The sequence below is a fragment of the Cygnus olor genome, chromosome 8, assembly GCF_009769625.2.
Source record: "Cygnus olor isolate bCygOlo1 chromosome 8, bCygOlo1.pri.v2, whole genome shotgun sequence".
NCBI classification, from domain to species: Eukaryota; Metazoa; Chordata; class Aves; order Anseriformes; family Anatidae; genus Cygnus; species Cygnus olor.
This window is the reverse complement of record NC_049176.1, coordinates 28750138-28760220: the sequence shown is the minus strand read 5'-3', so window position 1 is coordinate 28760220 and position 10083 is coordinate 28750138.

The window sequence follows — 10083 nt, the reverse complement described above, 5'->3', positions numbered from 1 at the left end:
TTAGTGTCTCTTGAGAAGAGGACATTGTGTGCGTGTCAAATGCTCAATACTGCAGAAAGACCCCAAATTTCCCAAGAGTGATTCTTGTACCTAAGGTTATCCATTTCAAGGTGGAAGTTGGGTGGAGGGGGAGAAAATAAACTGCTTGTATCACCATAATCCCGTATTACCACACAATATTGTATGTGAATTGAAAATACCATATCTATTGTGCTAAGTACTAATTTTGTGGGCAGGAGACCTGGTAAGAAAACAACTAGTCTGCTTTTGTTTTTGACTTTGTGACTGATAATATGAGTTTGGAAGTTGCATGCTTCTGAGAAGATAAAAATCTGTAATACTAATACTGTCAGTTCTGCTACAAGATACATGTAAGGCATTAAATCTTTTTCTTGGAAAACTCGGGTTTTTTTAACCTTATTCTTTTTTTTAACCTTATTCTTTGTATGATAGCTTTTTTTTAGTATAAATATTGTGGGCTGTTATGTGTTTTTTTTTCTTTTATGTAAGACCACTTGTTATTCCTAGCCACGCGGTTCCTCAGGAGAGGGGAAATGGTTGAATAGCAACTGGAATGATGAAATTTAAACTGGAAGAATCAACAGGTGTGTGTATGTGTATATATATATGTAGTGTGTGTGTGTATCTGTGTCTGTGTATATCTTACGATATATATTTATTCTAAGATGTAGCTTTTGGCAAACGTCATTTCTGGGCATTTGTTGGCCAAGTCAAGTTTTGCTATTCCCATTGCTGGCAGTGCTTTTTCACAGATGTTTATGCCTCGTGTTCATAGGGAGAACAGGAGGCTTGCCCATTATTTTTTGTTCAAATAACTTTCCAAGAAGTGATTGGTTGAAGGCAGAGAACATTGCCAATAATATTTTTCCCCTTTTGCTCACTTCTTTGATATTCCTCACTGGTGGTATACAAAGGTCTACTAATAAAGACTGTATGTTCAGTACCTCAAAAGATGTGTTCCAAATTTGTGATAGCTTCTTGCCTCTTGAACATAAGATCTGGTATTTCTTCGTTCAAAGTCAGTGCCAACAAAAAGTGATCGTCTAGGTTTAATACCACTAGAGGGAGCTTGGTAACAGCTGATAGAAAGCAGTAAAAGTAGAGAATATAGCGAACATGATTGTGGTCTTCAAGTGAGAGCTAAAACTATTCTTACTCATGCATACAAACTTCTAGCTCATGATTAATTTTTACTTTGGGCAGTAACTGTGTATCTTATTGCTTTAATTTGTTCTTACAAACCCTCTGCTTTGTTCTCCTTCAGAAAATTATCCTGTGATGGTTTGAGGCAAGGATGCTGAGATGGTAATCGGTATCTTCCAAGCTGTTTTCAGATAAGGTGATCCTTCAGCCAGAGTTGTGAAGTAATATGATATGGTTTGGGGGTTGCAGTCATGTCTTCAAATTTGGGTAATGAATATAGCAGTTCGAAAGATCACTGGAGTTGTCCTGTTGCCATAGGTTAATTCTGAGGGTGGTCATGAAATTATCTTTCAAACCGCTGTATTCATTACCCAGGTTTGATTCAAGTAGGTTGGTTCCAGCTCCCTGCTAGGAGTTTTTGGGCTATCGGGTTGTATGTGGAGAGACACACCATGGAGGTGGGAAAGAAGCTGCAGGGAGGCGTACAGCACACCACGCAACGTGCCGCATCTGATGTGTCCCCAGCGAGTGCTGGGGGAAGGAAACTTGCTGTGCTGTCACTGTGACACCCACAAGAGAAGTATGGGTACGTGCAGGGTGACTTTGTGTGGCCCCAGAGAGCCTGCGCATGGCAAGTAGCTGGTTGTTCACATCCCAGTGAACACCGTAATCATATTTGATACTGAACAAAGTATTTAATGGCCTAGATAAAAGCATTCTGGTTGTTTAATTGGAAATGTCTTGCTGTTTTACATAGACCTAGTGCCCTATTTTTATGAGATTTAAAATTGTGCAGAGAAATTGTTTCCATGGAAGCAGAGATCACTAAAGAAATAACGCGCTCCATGTTTCCTACAGGATTCCTTTTACAGCCTGCTGTTCTAAATAATTAACTCTTGTGTCATTGCAGTTTAGCATGGATTAAAGGAAATGCTTTGTTTTTAGTATCAGACACATTATTTTATATATATATGTATATAAATATATAAATGTCATCACTTTTTTTATTTTCCTGCCTTTAAAATAAGTGTGTTCTTATTTACAGAGGGAAAAATCCATCAGTACAAAAAAGTCAATGGAAAAGTGCATTTTGGGGGCAGTTTATACCACTCCGTCAGGGACACTTAAAATTATTCCTTCTTTCCCCTTCTTTTGCCACTGTTCTACATTATTTGCTTGGCGATGGTTATGTTCTAAAACTGCTGTTGTACTTCTGGCCACCTTTGAGGGAAGCAGTAATGAATGCAGTTTTTAATTAAGGTAACAGCAGTGAGAATCTTCACCAGCAGGGAAAACAGACCATCTGTTTTAGTTGCCTGTGGTTTTTCTTCCATACATTACTTCTGACAAACCACTTAATTTTTCTCTACTTTGCTGTACTTGTCTGTGAAAAAGGGGAAACTGTCAAATAACTGTAGGAAGCAGAGACCAAGGCTGAATGTCTGTAAACGTCGTGCAAGCCAAGTAGTGTTACCTAAAAATCTTCATTCATTTGGTGCTTTCTAAGCACAAGGGCAGCTCAGCTCTGCTGCATGGAATTGCCACAGCTCCCTCAAAGCTGGTTGTGAGCTGTAACAGCTTATAGCAGTTTAGGATCTGTCTTCCAGTAAAAAAACTTTAGATCAAGTTTTGGTTTTGTTGTCTCTGAAGTTCATAATATCAAGTAAAGATAAGATGTGAACGTGTAGTTGATAGTTAAATGGATTTTGACTTTGTGGGAAGGATATGGAACTAGAAAAACCCAACAGATTATTGTAGGTAAATGAATGACTTGGAAATTAAAAATGGCCAAAGAGTTAAGACACTAAACTATTAGCAAAGAATCTACAAGGTGGAAGTTTGAAATACCTAGTTATTTTACGATAATTTTAGCTGTAGATCACAATTATTTTCTAAGACTTGTAACTGCCGTTGTTTTTATCTGAAAGAAGGGGAAGTGGAGAGGTACCATGATGTGTTACAGGTCTGAAAAGGAGCCGGTAATAACTTGAAGAACTTGTTTTGTCCTTAATCCCTTAAGTACTGTGCATTTTCATGGCTTATTTAGAAATAGGAGTATCTGCAATGTTCAGAATATGCCCTTTTCTAGTGGTAGGGGTTGTTTACCTCTGCAGCTTTAATTTTAAGTCTATACCATGTTATAAATACTCATTGGCAGCCAGTGTAACTTCGCACGGCTCATGTAGACACAAGTCATTGTTACAAGTAGCCCTGCTAGCAGTGATTTAAAGCAGGGCAGGCCCTCAGGAAAACAACAGTACAGGCAAAGAACTGACTGCGAGGCAGCGTGCAAGTTGTGTGGCTGGGAGAATTGTGCTGTGGTTGTTACTGGTCCCAGAATAATGATTTATAAAGTGTCTGACTGTTTGACAAATCAGCTGAGTGGGACTTATTCAATACAAAACTGGAAAATATCTCTCAGCTGCTGCCAAAACGCATGGAAAATGTAGCTTGTGCTTTGTAGACCATTAGGACACTTGGGAGCTACTGGAGTGTGCTGTGAAAGGCATTACTCATAGTTCAGACTGAAAAATTTCATCAGAAACTGCTAACAACTTTGTAAGGGTAATGAAAGCATGGAAATCGTCATTCCTAGTACTGCCTTGGGATGAGCATGTACCAAAGGAAAGGGGGGAGAGGAGCTTTCTGTGGTGCAAGCTGAGATTGCACTCCTGTAGTCTGTAACTAAAAGAGCCATCATCAAACTGATGAACTGTCTTTCTGCCTGTCACCTGAATTGGCAGCTACTCCAGGGTTCTGTTAGAGCAAACATAAACCCCCAGAAGGCTGTATCTCACATAACTTTGTGAAAGTAGAAAGGAGAATGTCCATAACTAATAAACATCGAGACAGCGGAATGCTGCAGGAGGTGTGTGATGGAAGAGGTAGGGAAAACTAGGATGGAAGTGGAGTAGGACTGCCTCAGACAAGGAGTGGGATTTCCCCCAAAAGAAACGGGGAGTTCCATAAAGATGGATACTGCATAAAAATCCTGAAGGAGGAGAAGGTGAAGGCTTGTGCTTGAATTCATAAGGGAAGCACAACATAGCTGTGCTTCGGGTTGTTTTTTGTGTCTTCCCTGTTGCTTCCTCACTGAGGGCTGGCAGGCATCTGGGGAATCAGTGCTGCTCCCTTAGAAGTAGTGGATGGAAGTGCGGCTTGTTGACTTCTCTGGCATTTGGGCATGAGAGACCAGTCATTTTGGAAGGAGAACTTGTTTGTTGGGTCTGATTCTACCTTTGAACAAGGGAGCAGCATGCCAGCATGTAGAAACTAGACTTCCCAAGAAGATTTAAGCTTCAGATATTGCTTGCTGTCACTTCAGACTGGACCCACGCTTTCTACCTGCACCGTGGAGGCCGTTTGGAGTTTTGCTGGGTCTGATTCTGGTGGTAGCTTCATCGGTGCAGAATTGTACCTGTGCGACCAGTAAGTGGACGTGTCTGGCAGCTGCACCTGCGTGCTGGTAGGTTCAGATCGCGCAGTGGAGTGCTCTACACTGACCTCAAAATGCTGATGAAAGCAGAAATGACCTCCCTGAAGGAGAAGCGCTTCCATGGACATCCCCATGGGCTGCTAGATAATGATAGCATTCACAATCCAGACTGCAAGGACAGTGGTATCGTCAAAGCCAGGCGGTGCAACCATGCTGATACTTCTGGTGTGCGACCACTGCTGGGGTAAGGAGAACTGAAAAGGCTGGCTGAAACCTGAGGTGCAACGAACTGGTTAGGACAGATGGATCGACATTGATCTGAAGCATAAAGAACCACCGAGTCCCAGTTCAGAGGCTACAAAAAGTATTAGAGATAGTAGAAGTTTTCTAAATTGTGCTAGTACTGCAGGCCTGGTTCAGCTTGCTTAAATATTAAGCTAAGGCTCCCTTTCTGTTTTTACAAACAAGCAAAAAAAAAAACTTAAAAGTCATTAAAGTTGCTGAAATGTCTTTTAGTCAGCAATTCATTCCATAAATATCTCTAAGTAAATAAATTCTGATAAGCTACTCCACAACACCAAAGGCTTTTATGTGTTAGGAAACGGTACTGCAGTCACTTCCAGCTGCAGAGGTCCCAAGTCTGAGTTTGTATTCAGGCAGCGCAGTGAGCTATTGCCCGTTCTGCCTTTTTAAAAGGCTCTGACACTTAAAAGGGTCAGCAGAGATCTCTTGATCCCGTTGCAAGTGTAAGTTAATCTTGGTGTTCTGCCCAAATTCAAACTCTGGTAATAGCATTCTGTCTGCCTAAATTCCCGTTGCAATTTTAATCAGAGGAGATGTTTTTTAGTGTTTAACAGCTACACAGAAATACTGCACAATGCTCCAGGAGAAGCTGAAAAAGGCTTTATTTTTGTAGAGCTGTAGGGAGAATTTAAGCAGTGTAATTACTGAAGCTGGAATTCGGCCAAGACACTAGAACTGGAGTTCCCTGCTACCTATTCATCTACTGCTGTCCTTGTTTGGGAGGGCATATTCACCACAAAGGCTATTTTAAAGAAAATAATGCTAGCTAGATGTAGAAATATTGGCAGTTATGTTGCCCGTGCTGTGTATGGATGTCTGATGTCCTGATCAGCATCATTTGGTTAAACTGAGAATACTACACACAGGCATCCCAGCAGGGTCAGCTCTTTGTTCTATTAATTAGTCTCGGCATCACTAGTTTGTCATTTTGGTAACAGTCACTACTGCTCCACTTCTGGGGCAAACTATTAAATTTACATCTCAGGTAAATGCATCACTATTTAATCTCATTGTTATTTACTTACTGGAAAAACTTGGTCTTTGGATCCATAGGATGGGCAGATGCATCGTGTTTCCCCCAAACGAACCTTTTATGCAGTTGTGTTAGCAATATTAATACCTCCGAAAGTTCTTGGGCTAGGGTTTATTATTTATTGCATACCTTATGGTAACAAAGCTAATCTGGTTGTCTTTCAGTCGGGAATATACATGAGTACGGATAAAATAGGTGAAGTGAGGATCGAGTATCTAGGCTGAATTCTCCCAGGTCATAGGAAAAATCCTTCTCTTATAGAAGTGATTGAACGAGAAATCTGGAACTGGGTATCCCTCAGTGCTGCAGACTCTGTCACCCTCACAGTAAAGATCCCAAGTATACTGCTTAGCCACTTTCTTAACTTACACAGAACTAATAAAAGCAATGTCTTTGAAATGTTGGTGCTGTCCTTTCCTCAGAGATCATGAGCTGTGCAGTGTTTTCTGGGGATCTACAGTAGCTTTCAACAGTCTTCTAACATCACTTCATTTTTATCGTTTCTGTCATAAGAATTTTTGCTTTGAAAAAAGATTCTGTATCAAAACAATATACACATTAAGCAGAAAACAATATAAATGCGGGCATAACTTTTAGGAGAGGGAGAAGTGACTAAATTGTTGGAGAAAGTTCTTAACAGGTCACTGTTTCAGCATCATGCTTTGGCTCCTGCTTTTCATCTTAGAAGCTGAGATGGAAATAAACCCATAACCACTATGAATGAGGGGCTGTGTGCTACTAGCACTAAGTAACCAAGGGTCTTATCACTTCAATGAAGGTAGAGTTATCCGTTGCCTAAATTACGTCTGCATTTCCAACCAGGGAAGGGTGCCTTAATTAGAAAGCTCAGAAGAACCACTGGCAGAGAAAAAAAGCCCTGATGCTGTGATACAACCCTGAAGAGACTAGTGCTGCCCTTTCTACACCGTGCTGCTATCTTGGTGAAACTGCACAAAATGAGTTTTTGGCTTTCGCTTTTAATTTTTGGTTAAAAACCAAAACAACCAACTTTAACCGCTGGAGAGCTGAGGCCAGTGCCAGCTGCAATGCCAGCATGAGAGCAGGGAAATGAAAGATAAGGAGTCATGGAAGGATTAAAAGCCTCTTACACTCAGTTACTTCTATCCCCCTGGTGAAAATCTTGCCTGCTTATTTATGCGAGTATGTACTCATTGGCACACAATCCCTGCATTAGTCTGCAAACGGTTGGTGTGTTTACACACCCGTACATGTTCCCACACCTAAATTTAAACATGCACGTTGCTATTCTTTTACGTTGGAGCAGGTGAGCCCTAGGGAAAGCTGCGTGGCAGCAGGTCCTACACCTTATCCAGCCAGCCTGAAGCCTGATCTAGCTCTTATCAGCGGTAAAATGGCCCAAACCTGCTGCTCTTCTGGATGGCAAAGAGAATCCTCTCCTGTCTCATCTTTCCCTGATTAAGAAAAATCCCTTTATGGTTGCTTAGGCTGGGATTCTGGCCAGATTAGTTTAACTACGTGAAACAAAATGCCACGCCGTGTAAAAGCACCCCACTTGTCTCTTCTCGTCCGGATGGTAAAATGCTAGCATGTCTGTGATGCTTCACTTCATGATGACTACATATAAGATCCCCCCATTTGTCCTTAAAATGTCCCTAAAAGGTATCAGAGAATCACCTTAGGAAAAAAAATAATAAAACATTTTATATCGCTGGGATGTTGAAACCACTTTTTCAGAGAGTACTTAAGTAACAAATTGGCCCTTCCTTCATTTGGCCTTAATTGGACTGGTTAGTGCTATTACACAGATACTCTTCCTCGTGCAGGTATAATTATCCTTTCCAAACCATTTCAATTGATTTGCCTCAGGGTTGTAAGTACTGACATTACCTTTCTCTTTATGCTGAAATTAATCTTGAGTCATTGCAATTACTATCAGAGCAGGAAAAAATCAACTTTCGGAAGTTACACAACTATTCAGCAGCTCCCAACAAAATTCCTTGTACTGGGATTTATCTAGTTAACATTTCATACACACCAGGCAGCCTGAAAAGATTCACATCTCATTTTCATGATGATCCCTGTTCCCTGAGGGGTAACACACTTACAGTCCTCCTCCAGCACAAATCAAGTGCCACAGAAACAATTAGGGATACTTCATATTATCTAAATGAAAGACTGAATGAGAATGTATTTGTAATTTTCTAGAGAGGCTTTTACATATGGGCTCAACAGTATTAGTTTTGTTTGAAATAAATGTCCTCATAAGGCCTGCAATGAGAAATCTCAGCGTTTTTGCTCGTGTTGTTTCATCCAGAAAAGCTAAGTGGAGCAACTGTAAAGTGTGTGTGGCACTGCTGTAGCCATTGCAGAAATGCTCAGCGCTGTTTCCCCAATCTTAGCACAGGTCTGTTGAGTTCTCCTTTTTTCTTCCTGTCTTGTGCTCTTTTCTGTTGTTGGAAATATGCTAGCTTTGTCATCGTCTCAATCCTGCTGAAGGACTTCAGTGAAATCTTGAGTACAGGAAGTTACTGTTCCCTCTCTTAAGTCTCTCTAAATAAATTCTGCATTTTAGAGATCTAGGAGATGAATTATGTGGTGTTTACTATTTGAACTGGGATTTATTTTTTTTTTAATACAGCCTTTTAACAGAGGTTTTGGAAAAAAAGGAATATACTCAGTTTAAAAACAACAACTATAGGAACAGTCTTGCAGTAGTTTTCTATTTAGTTGAGTAACTTCATCTTCTGGATTGTGATTCTACTTTTTTTTTTTTTCAATAACTTGGATAATAAGCAGAAGTAGTTATTACTTATTAACAAAGATTAAATACCTAATAGCATCCACAGACTGGTATGTCAGCGGGACAAGGGAGGGTTAGTTAATATGCGTTAGTACACTCAGTGGATCTAGACAAGTTACTAGTGAATGACATTTGGAAAACCCTTGATACTAATGAAGTGTTAACTAGTCTTTTAAGTTCATGTGAACTCCTGGGATTTCCGCTGGTCAAACAAGCGTAAGTGGCATTAAATCCAATTTATGACTTGCAGAAGGCTGATGGGAGTGTATTGTTTCTGCCAAGATTTTAGCCTGACACTTAATAAGCAGATGTGAGCTACACTGAAACTTGAGTGACAAAACTGTCACTTCAGCTAATATTTATTTTTTTTTTGCTTAGATGTAAAAGCTAATTTTTTTTTTCCACTTGAATACTATACATTTTAACTGTCAACTATTTAATTGTGATGATTAAAAATGATACTAGGGAGACTTTAGTACAAAAAGGTTTCCACCAGAATATACAGAAAAATCTTTTATGTTTACAGTTAATCTGTTTTTCATTATTTTTATTGGATTTCATATTTGGCTATTGGATCTACCTTTGAGGTTAGCCCTGTTTTGAAGAGGGGATTGGACCAAATTACCTCCAAGAGATCCCTTCCAACCTAAATTACTCTATGATTCTGGAACTCAGAATAAAATAAACAACATAGAATAGTACATAGTCTGAAGAGATTTATAAGTTTTAACATTTCAGTGTTCTTTGTAACACACACCCTCTCATTAAAAATTGAACAAAAGCTTCAACTTTCTGAGACGAGGACTCAAAACATCAAAAAAGACACTGTGGTATTGCAACTGCTTGTGTGAATAATTTCATACATGTACAAAATCTCATTCAGTTCAGTATGACCACTCACATACAGTGATACACTAATATTAAAGGACACATCTACGCAGGTCTTCTGGTCTTCATCAGAAATGCAAATTGCAGTCTTTTCTTGAAGAGATGGGGCTAGTAACCAAAATCTCAGCTGCAAAATCAGTATTAACCATCTCTTTAAATCATAGAAGTTTCTCTTGTTTCCTTTAAAAAAAAGTTATACACATATGTACTCATTAAAATTCAAGAGCAACCATGTATAAATGACTAGTTAGATTTTTATTTTTATTTTTTAAACTAGCTCTCTATTTAGGGGAAAACACCACATTATCCAATTGCTCAACTGTTCACCAGATTTTCATGTAGAGAGACATTTTGTGTTGGTATCTGATAAAAAGATACTATAATTGCCTGTGCTGTATTTGTTGCTTGACTGCTTTGAAATCTTAATTATAAGTGATACCACTTGTGGAGAAGTGCAGAATACAATTTTTAGCCCCA